Genomic DNA, 11,703 nt, shown 5'->3' with positions numbered 1-11,703 from the left:
CTCTCCTGAGTCTGGAGCTTGGCTTTTTTCAGCTGGCCGGCTGCCACGAAGCCTCCTGTCTCCACCACTCCCCCCACGCACCAGGGTTACAGGTATGCGTGACCTTGCCCAGACTTCTTACTTGGGTGCTAGGGATCTGAACTCGGGAAGTCATGTATGCGAAGCAAGCACATTTACTCACTGAGCCATGTAGACTTGTCTTCTCACCTGTGAGACAAAGCGACAAGAAGTTGAATACACGTCAGCAGCATAGGACCTAAAGCTGAGATATGAACCAGGTTCTTTTTCTTCTGGCCCACGGCCCTCCAGTGATGACAGACCACAAAGAAAGGGTGAACAGCAGATGCTTGAGCCACCAAAGCCCTAAGCAACAAAAGCTAGGAGCCTAGGGCTGTGGCCATGTTCCTCTTCCTCGCTACATTTAGGCAGACATGTAGGCCTTAAAAATCACTGCTCAGAGCTCCTAACAACTTTGATCACTCTCTTCTAGGACCCTCTGTATAAATAAACCCTTACGGTTCCCATTGTGGGGGAGCTGTTTCCCTAAAAGGGAGGACAGAGGCTCCTAAGAATCGGGAAGTTTCTCAGAGCTGTAAGATTTGCAAGGTCCCTCCTCCAGGCTAGAGAAGTTAGCGTTCTCTAGAGTAATAGAACTTATAAAGTGTATTTTTTAGAATGACGTATAGGCTGTGGTTCAGCTAATCTAATCCAACAATGGCTACCATGAACTGAACAGAAGGCCCAAGAATCCAGTAGTTGTTCAGTCCATGTGGCTAACTGGTCTTCAGTGTACACCAGAATCCCGAAGAATTATGCTCTGACGCCAGCAAAGGAATGGGTTGGCTAGGGAGATGAGAGCAAGCCAGCAAAGAGCAAAAGCTTCCTTCTTCCTGGTCTTTATATAGGCTCACACAAGTGTGCTTTTCCATTGTGGGGTTTCCATTCTTTCCAGGTATAGTCAGGTTGATAACCAAGAATAGCCATCACAAGCCGTAAAGAATCACAAGGGAGAGAAGATCTCAGTCAGCCACGCTGCCTAAAAGATGTATGGTGGGACTCCATAGTACTTTCCATGAAGCCGTATCCATCCAGGATTGGGTGGGTGGGACTTAGTGATTCATTTGCTTCGGCTCACCCACACTCCTGTAAGTGGCACCAGCATCCACATCATCTGTACTCTGCAAGTGCAGATAAACTCACTGGTCCATCAAGTTGGACTTTGATGGATGTCTTAGTTTGTTCTGTGGTTGGTGCTTTGTTTGGGGTGAATAGATATTTATGTCTTAGGAAGAGTTAATACAGCATGCCAGGAGTCTCTTCCACAATCAGCTGTTGGTTTTAACTTCACCATTATGGTTGTGTATGTAAATGGATGGTGTCTGTCATCTGACCTTGAAGGGTAAGGAAGGTGTTGAAGTCCTTGTGAAAAACAGGTCATGGCAGACCCAGAGTCTATGTCTATATCCTTGGTAAGAAGTCCAGCCCTACTGGCACTATACACAAGAAAAGAAGAAGCTCCCTCCCCCCCTTTTTTTTCTTTAATAGTAGAAGGAAAAAATTATAATTCATGTCTTAGTTACTTTTCAATTGTGTGACCACAGCACCATGGCCAAGACAAACAAGTTTATTGAGGGTTTACAGTTTCATGGTGAGTCCATGCCAGACAGATCATCATGGTGGGAATAATGGCGGCAGGCAGGCAGGCATGGTGCTGGAGCAGTAGCTGAGAGCTTACATACTTATCTGAAAGTTGGAGACAGAGGGTGAGAGGCAGGGCTGAGAATGACATGGGCTTTTGAAACCTCAAAGCCCACCCCAGACCTCCAATAAGGTCATGGATCCTAATCCTTCCCAAACAGTTCCCACTGAGGACCAAATGCTCAACTGCATGAACCTGTGGGGGACCATCCTGTCCAGCTACCACAGTCTGTAATATATAGCACTGGTAAAAAGGGAGTTTCTGCCCAACTACCACTGGTACAAACATATGTTAATACTACTTTATTGGAGGGAAATTTGACAGAATCTATCATTATTGTAAAACTCATGACCTAGGGCTGGATGTCTCACACCTTTAATCCCAACACATTGGAAGTAGAGATGAGCAGATCTCTGTGTTTGAGACAGCCTGGTCTACATAGTGAGTTCTAGGACAGTCAGAGCTATATAGAGAGACTCTGTCTCAAAATAAATAAATAAATAAATAAATAAATAAATAAATAAATAAATAAATAAATAAAAAAGCCTGTTGTCAGAATACGGTCCAGAAATGGAGTCATGTCAGAAGCTTTTTTAAAAGATTTATTTATTATATATAAGTACACTGTAGCTGTCTTCAGACACACCAGAAGAGGGCATCAGATCCCATTACAGATGCTTGTGAGCCACCATGTGGTTGCTGGGATTTGAACTGGGGACCTCTGGAAAAGCAGTCAGTGCTCTTAACCGCTGAGCTATCTCTCCAGCCCATGAGGCAAGTTCTTAATGCTTGTGAGAACATCCATGGAAACAAGACAAGAGTCCTGTGAGCTCAGTTTCTTCAAAACACAGACTTGTTCTCGGAATGTATCTTTGTGCGTCTCCCAGGAGTAGCAGGTAGGAGTGTGTTTACTTCAGGTTACTCATTATTGCCTGCAGGTGTTATTCGATTAAATAGCCATGGAAAATCATGTTTTTGCCATGTGTGTGACTTGCCCTTGTGATTATACATGGCTTGAACTCGAGAACTTTACCTTCCTTAGCCCTCAGAGTATAAATTGTCTGAGGCTCTGACTAAAGTTGGTTATTGCATGGGACTTTCGTCTGTTATTTATCAGCTCTGTTACCCCAGGTTGCCCCACTTCTAGAGCAGAAAACAAAGTAGTTCAGAGGCCTGAGTTTGGTTCCCCACTTGTGTGCCAGGCAGCTCAAATTCCAGCTAGGGGATCTCCCACCTTCTTCTGGCCGCTTTAGGCACCCAATACATGTGACATTCACAGAGACACACAGATACACATAAAAAAATAAATGGACTGAACAGAAATCTAGAGCAAGCCTGTATAGGCAGATAACAATGTGTATCAAACTGTAATTGGTAATAATGAAGAATTTAAGCGACCCAATAAATGCCATCGACGGGGAAATATGGTCAGCTGAGAACCTCATGAATGAATATCAGAGACTGAAGCCATTACCAAGGCAACTGGGCATAAGAGAGGCAGTGTTTGATGAAATTTCACCAGGCCAGATAAAGCTGTTCACAAGAATTAAGAAAGATTAATTCAGCAGGGACCTTGGGACTGGAATAAGACTTTAATAGCTTTGCTGAGTCCCACCATGGGACAAGATCTTTAAGAGACAGGAGGCTTTGGTGAATCCGAATGAGTTGGAGTAGCATATAAATCAGACTCATACCGTGCTAGAGCAATAACAAGGAAATGAAAAGGAAAAAAAAATAAAAATAAAAGCAAGCAAACAGGGCTGGAGAGATGGCTCAGAGGTTAAGAGCACTGACTGCTCTTCCAGAGGTCCTGAGTTCAATTCCCAGCAACCACATGGTGGCTCACAAGCATCTGTAATGAGATCTGATACCCTCTTCTGGAGTGTCTGAAGACAGTGACAGTGAACTTATATAGAATAAATAAATCTTAAAAAAAAAAAAAGCAAGCAAACAATGGGGACCCATCTGGGTTACCTGAGAGCAAAATGTGGCAAAATTTTGAGCCAGTGAAAAAGAAAATGACAAAGCTAAATTCAGTGAGAACCTCTGAAGATGTTAAAGCCTGAAAACAGTGTGTGAAAGAGAGATCGTTCAGATGAAAAGGGCAGTTTATCCCAGGGATGGGCAGCTATCTATCCAGAGTAACCCGCTCACGTTTTCCTCCTGCAAGAGAGTGTAGCAAAGATAGAAATTATTCATTAAGGCCAAGGTATGTCTCAAGAGGCAGGCATGTCTGGCGGAGGGGCAGCAGACCTATCACACAGCACTAGCTAAGAGCCTGTCCGTCCTGGGGAGTCACTTCAGTCGGCAAGCCAGGGTGGCAGCTGGAGCCAGCCTCCCCTTGAGCCTGTTGGAGGTGCTACAACAGCCTCATGAGAGTCCCCAGGATGAGGCAGGTCAGCTTATGGGGACCAACTCAATAGTGTAGACTAAATAAAGTGGTGCCTCCATGTATATGGCTGCGCCCCACATTCACCTCTTGGGGGAAAATGGCACATGTGTGTTGTTGTAAAAATATAAAAGATGAAATGCTGTCTTTTACCCCACTTTAGGTCCAGCACCGCAGATATCTTGCCAGAAGCATACATCCCAACTCCATAGAGTCCCACACAATCTCCAAAATTCAATTCTCCACATGAAAAGAACACACAACACTATAACCTCTGATCCAATAGATAAGATATAATTGCCCACCTAAACATACAAAGCCCAGTACACATCCATCCCTTAAGAACATTCATAACAACCTGTAAAGGCGCAGTGTGGAGTCTTAACCTCAGCTTCCATGTCGTCTCTGGCTACTCTCCCCTCTCCTCCCCCCTCCTCCTCTTCCCTCAAACTTTTCTCCTGCCCATCCTTCCTTCTCGTCCAATGGCAGGCCTCGTTCTTTCTGTCCGGTATGTATTTTACAAGTTAAATGGGGAGAAGGTTCTGGTGAAGTCACCTGAGTCCTGAGTACATGACTAGGCAGCTGTCCTTGGGGCAGCGGAATTAGCAGCAAAATACAGATGACTGCAGGGCAGACCACAGCTCGTGTGAATTCTTTTCAGAAAGTACCAGACCTTGCCAACACTTTTGTTTTCCAACACAGAGTTTCTTCACGTAGCCCTGACTGCCCTGGAACTCAACTCTGTTGACCAGGATGTCCTCAAATTTACAAAGATCTGCCCGCTCTACCTCCTGAGTGCTGGGATTAAAGCCGTGCACCGTCGTGGCCCAGCACTAACACGTTTTAAGTATTAGCTCCTCTGTTTACCTCTGAGCCCAGTCGGTTTAACCAACAATAGGCTTTCAGAACTCTAGCCAACCCTTTGTAAGATCTCATCTGTTAACCTTCAAGTATTTCCCAGATTTTGGAAAGCACAGGAAGGGCATGTAAGCCATGTCTCAAGGCACGAGGATAGGAAATCAGCTCACACTGGATGCAAAGACCAGGCAAAACTGTGCAATCCTTGGGACTCCTAGTGGTGATGCCCAACAAGGTGAGCAGGAACAGCCTGTGTTTGTGAACGGTGAACAAGGTTAAAGAGTCTGTACATGTAAAGATGTTCCCCACAGCCCTAAAATGAAATAAAAGTCCAGTGCTAAGGGTGCCTTACCTCCCTACAGTTGTTGGCTATCTAATCTGCAAGAAACAAGATGGTATGACCTGGTAGTACTTTGCCACACATGGAAAAAAAAAGCCAAGATGGGACTGGGCCAGAAGCCTCCCTTCCCTCCCTGGTGGCTAGTTTTTATTGTGCCGGAATGCAGTGGGTAAGCTTTGGAGGAAAATCTGTCCCCAGTGGTCCTACTCTAGTCCTTCATGTTGTCAACCTACCAGGCAAAGATGTGACTGCTAGTACAACAGGGGCATGATGGTTAGGGAACAATTATTTTCTGATCAGATCTGAGGCCAGCTCCACTGGAGAGAACTCATGTCTGGTGCTGTCTCATCCAAAGCCTGTAGGTCATGGGCTCTTCTGGGGAAGCTACTGCCATTGTTTTTGCTAAACAGGTATGATGTGCTTGTGAAGTTGCCTCTACATAAGTATGTTTATGCCCATAGACTATCGCTGCTGCTGGCCTTGGTCAGGTGAAGTTTTTTTGGCTGGGGTAAGGATAATGGTGGCTGTTATTACAACTGCCTGTGTGTTTAAAGTGCTAAGGAAGGGTTGTAGGCTGTTCATACTTAGTCATCTCTCATCAGGTCCTCCACATCTCGGGAAGGGAGGCGGAAGAAATGTAAGGAAGGGACATTGAGGCACAAGACTGAGCCCATTAACATTCCCTTGTAAATGGGAGGGAATACTTTCGTATTCCTCTTAATAATACAAAAGAAGGGCTGGACATGGTGGTACACACCTTTAATCCCAGCATTCTGGAGGAAGAGGCTGGTGGACAGCCAAGACTATTCGGAGAAACCCTTTCTTGAAAAAAAAAAAAACTAGAGAGAAAATAGAAAAGTACAGTTGCTGAAGGAGGGGATGGACATGACGCATTTTCTCTGGTGATATATTTGCTCATAAATGCTCATATTCTTAAAGGTAACCCTTTACCCATCTTCCTATAAGAAACTGATTAAATCATCTGGTTCGCCAAGTTACTTAAATGTAATAATTTCTTGGTCTGGCACTGGTACCCAATCTGGGATCAACAGAAGTTTGTTTACAGATTCCCAAGAAAAGTTAGTATGATACACATCATTTTCCAGGGCCTGTTTTGCTTCATGCTATAAAACAGCAGGTGAAATAGTGGTTATGTGAACATAGGGCATGTGATCTCAGCAACATGAGAGGACTGTGAATTGGAGGCTAGCCTGGTCTACAGTAGTACACCCTTGTCTATAAGTTAAATAAGAAGATACATAGATGAATAGATAAGTAAATGAGACAAGATCCAACAGATGTTGTTTATGGAGTTTATCTTTCGATACTCAAAAATAAGTTGAAAGTAAATAGATGAAAAAAGATATAACATACAAACAATAATCCTAAGATTTCAAGCAGTTATCTGTTAGGACCTAGGTAAAATACTACATAAAAAGTTAAGGCCTGGGTAACAGTTACCTGGATAGCCTGCCATTATAAGGAAACTTTCTCAATGTGTCTTCTGGTACTATGTTCCAAGACTGATCACATATTCTGCTATGTTCTGTGCCCTTGGAAACCAGTCATGAGAAGTCAGTAGAGCTGCTTTGTATAGTTACCCACACAATATGATTGGACCCTGTCTTAGTCAGGGTTTCTATTCCTGCACAAACATCATGACCAAGAAGCAAGTTGGGGAGGAAAGGGTTTATTCAGCTTACACTTCCACATTGCTGTTTATCACCAAAGAAAGTCAGGACTAGGGGCTGGGGATTTAGCTCAATGGTAGAGCGCTTACCTAGGAAGCGCAAGGCCCTGGGTTCGGTCCCCAGCTCCGAAAAAAAGAACCCAAAAAAAAAAAAAAAAAAGAAAGTCAGGACTGGAACTCAAGCAGGTCAGGAAGCAGGAGCTGATGCAGAGGCCATGGAGGGATGTTACTTACTGGCTTGCTTCCCCTGGCTTGCTCAGCTTGCTCTCTTATAGAACCCAAGACCACCAGCCCAGGGATGGCACCACCCACAAGGGGCTGGGTCCTCCACCCTTGATCACTAATTGAGAAAATGTCTTACATTTTACATCATGTCTTACAGCTGGATCTCAGAGAGGCATTTCCTCAACTGAGGCTCCTTTTTCTGTGATAACTCCAGCTTGTGTCAAATTGACACACAAAACCAGCCAGTACATACCCTAACATAAGAGACATCTGCACCAATATAAAAAAAAAAAAACTATTTGGAATAAGACTTCCATTTTGAGTAATGGTCTAGTAAAGTTAAAGTTCCCAAGACCTCCCTGGGAACATATATCTTATTTGGCAGGAAGAGACATGCATATGGGTAACTGGCATCCTGGTTGGCAAGTTAAGACATAAATGTTAGACAAGGCAAGTCCCCTGCTACAGTTGAATACCCCAACCAACGGGAGCAGCATAAGCATGCAGCAATATCATTGTTCCCAAGGAAATCCTGAATCCCTAAATCCTGATTGGTGGAATAACTTGGCCCAAATGTTTGTGGCTTTTGGGCTTAAAAACCCTGTGGACTCTTTTTTTTTTTTTTTTGTTCTTTTTTTCGGAGCTGGGGACCGAACCCAGGGCCTTGCGCTTTCTAGGTAAGCGCTCTACCACTGAGCTAAATCCCCAGCCCCAACCCTGTGGACTCTTAACTCAATGTCATAGTTCAGTTCCTGACCATGGCCCTGATCAACCAGTCGTGGGGTGTATGCTCATCAAACTATCTCTTTCTGACTGAGATCGATGTTTGTATGGTTTGTAAGGTGAATCCTGGACCCCAACACTATCTAAATGGCTAACCAAATATTTAAAGAAAACAAAAATGCCGGCTATGATAGAGCACACTTGTAATCTCGTTACTCAGGCATAGAGACGCCAGCCTGGAATACACAGGGAATTCCAGGCTAGCATGTCTTAAATAAAAGCCAAGTGAAGCCAGGCAGGCAGGGGTGGCACACACCTTTACACTCCCAGCACTCAGGAGGCAGAGGCAGGAGGATCTCTGAGTTTGATGCCAGCCTGGTCTACAGGGTGAGTCCCAGGACAGTCAGGGCTACACAGAGAAACACTGTCTTAAAGACAAAGAAAGCAGGGAAAGAAGGGAATTATTACTAGAGACCGAGGTTGTTTATTCTAATAAAAGATCAGGTCAGGGAGATAGTTCAGTGGATAAGGTACCAGCCTATTAAGTGTGAGGACCTGAGCTTGAATCTCCAGAATTCCCAGAAAGCCAGAGGCAGTATAATGACTGCCCCTGTAATCCCAGTACAGAGTCCCCAGAAATTTGTGGATTAGCTAGCCTAGAGTATGTGGCAGTGAACAGACTGTTTCAGACAAGGTCATAGAAGAGAACCTACTTATGAAGCTGTCCTCTGTCCCACGTTTATACACACACACAAACACACACACACACACACAAACACACACACACACACACACACACACACACACGAATAACAATTATAAATTTATGTAAGTACCCAACAACAAAGCCTTCAGATGTTTGGAAATAATAATAATAATAATAATAATAATTATTATTATTATTATTATTATTATTATTATTATTATTATTATTATTATTATTATTATGTTGACTTAGTACTTACTGGGTCTACCTTAACAGTTCTGTGAAATTCTGCTTCAAAGTTCCTGAAGAGATTTTTCATCTTTTCCTCTGGTTTATATCTTTTAGCACAGTGACCTCTACTGGTACAGGTGTGGAATAAAACACAGTTTCTGCTGTTTCTAAGAAACATGCATTTGGCTAGAGATGCTAGGGGACACCTAAAACACCCTTAGCCACACCAGAGCGTCTTTCTGTGCAACCAGGCTGATGTTGGTTCCAGTTAGGGAATAGAGGCCCAAAGCAGTGGTTTTCGATCGCCAGGAGGTTTTTGCACTAGTAACACCTATGAGCACTTTCTTCATTAATAAGTCTCAGAGATCTTCCTGACCAGAAGCATTACCTTGGTGTCTTAGTCATAGTAACTATTGTTGTGATTTAAAAAAAAAAAGTGACCAAATGCAAGTCGGAGAGGAAAGGGATTTTTTTGGCTTGTCCTTTATCATCGCTGTTCATCACTGAAGTCAGGGTAGGAATTCAGGCAGAGCAGGCAGGAACCCGGAGCAGGAGTTCATGCAGTAGTCAGGGAGGGGTGCTGCTTACTGGCTTGCTCGCCGTGGTTTGTTCAGCTGCTTTCTTATAGAGCAGAGGACCATCTGACCAAGGACGATGGCGCCACCCACATCTAGATGGGCGGGGCACCTTCCACATCAGTCACTCATTAAGAAATGCCCTACGGGTTTGCCTGCAGCCAGATCTTAAGGAAGCATTTTCTCAACTGAGGCACCCTCCTGTGTTATGACCCTAGCTTATGTCATCAGCCAGCCATAGTACACTTGGTAAACTAGCCTTGGCAATTCCACCAACAACCCCAGCACTCAACATCATCACAAGAATTTGTTTTAAAAACCTGGAAAGTTTTAGACAAATGTCTAAACCAGGGGTGGACAAATACTTTGTCAAGTCAAAATGAGTAATTTTTTATGATCCAACTTTTCAATGATCCGGCTTTGCCACTTCAACACAAAGTCATGGGCAGACATGAAATGGTTTCATGTGATTTTAATTTTTATAAAAAGTCACAAATGAGATCATAGGTATGTTGTGGTAAATATTAAAAAATGCCTGAGCCTTTTACCCGGCGCTAGCGCCGGCACCCACAGGGCCTCATGGCACTGTGGGTATCTTTATCTCAGCCGCTCTACGCTGCCCCCAAGAACTCTCTGACCCAGGAGGTCCACAAGCTGTTCCAGTGTGGCACCTTGCCGTTAGTTCCGGCACCAGTGGGCCATATGGAATCTCTCCCGGAGGCTCTCTGCTAGCCATTAACTCTGGTTCCAGCTACCCGGTAAAATCGGGGCTCTCAAAGTCCCCCATGGCGCTGGCCTGTCGTTGCTCCCTACCACAGACTTTGCTCACACTCCCAACAACCCAGTGAAATCAGGACTCAATAAACTGTAATTTATCAATCAGATTTATATGCTAAATTTTCAATCCACAATATATCCACTCAATAAACTCATAACCAATTGATAAATCACCCACCTAGATAAGATAAATTGGCCAATAGAAATCCATCCCTTGGGGTTGGGGATTTAGCTCAGTGGTAGAGCACTTACTTGCTTAGCAAGCGCAAAGCCCTGGGTTCGGTCCCCAGCTCCGAAAATAATAATAATAATAAAAGAATGTTAGTATTTAAAAAAAAAAAAGAAATCCATCCCTTAGGAAATATTCACAACAACCTGTATCTATGTAGAGATGCATGGCGAGGATCATTTACATCTGCCTCCGTGTTACTTCTCCTTCTGCTTCTCCCTCTCCTAAAACCTCTGTTCCCGCCTCCCTTCCTTCTTATCCAATGACAGGACTCATTTTTTTAAAAATATTTATTTTATATGTGTGAGTACACTGTCACTGTCTTCAGACACCTCAGAAGCCATCAGACCCCATTACAGATGGTTGTGAGCCACCATCTGGTTGCTGGGAATTGAACTCAGGATCTCTGGAAGAGAAGTCAGTGCTATTAACCGCTGAGCCATCTCTCCAGTCCCAAAAGGGCTCGTTTTATCTTGTGTCTGCCTTCACCTGTATAATGACATCAACCTACTTAGGTATAATTCCAGAAAAGCTTTAAGAATCTTTAGTTTGGGGGTTGGGGATTTAGCTCAGTGATAGAGCGCTTGCCTAGCAAACGCAAGGCCCTGGGTTCGGTCCCCAGCTCTGAAAAAAAAAAAAAAAAAGAATCTTTAGTTTGGGCTGGAGAAATGGCTCAGTGACTGCTCCTCTAGAGGTCCTGAGTTCAATACCCAGCAACCACATGGTGGCTCACAACCATCTGTAATGAGATCCGATGCCCTCTTCTGGTGTGTCTGAAGACAGTTACAGTGTACTCATATACATAAAATAAAAAAAATTTAAAAAAGAATCTTATAGTTTGAATTTCATTTAATTTATATGATCAAATATTGGGACTTCTCATTATTCAACTACTTTGAACTGTTAAACCTTCTACAAAACAGAAGCAGACCAAATTTGGCTTGAAGGTAAATTATATCTGTCCAAGGGAAAGACCCTTTTTTCCCCACCATTTACTCCGTGTGTGTGTGTGTGTGTGTGTGTGTGTGTGTGTGTACGTACACACATGTGGAAGGGATCGGTTCTCTTTCCTCCACTTGGATCCTGCAGGATTGAATTCCAGTCATCCAGCCTGGCGGCAAGGGCCTTACCTTGAGCCTTCTTATCAGCTGGGAAAAGCTTGGTTTTACTCACACCAACTGTATTAGTTCCTTCCTTCCCTCCATGCTGTAACAAAATACCTGACAAAACAACTTAAAGGAGGGAGGGCTAACCTTGGTTT

Source organism: Rattus norvegicus, chromosome 6, assembly GCF_021556685.1.
Source record: "Rattus norvegicus strain SHRSP/BbbUtx chromosome 6, alternate assembly SHRSP_T2T, whole genome shotgun sequence".
NCBI lineage: Eukaryota > Metazoa > Chordata > Mammalia > Rodentia > Muridae > Rattus > Rattus norvegicus.
Note: the sequence above shows the minus strand (reverse complement) of the source record.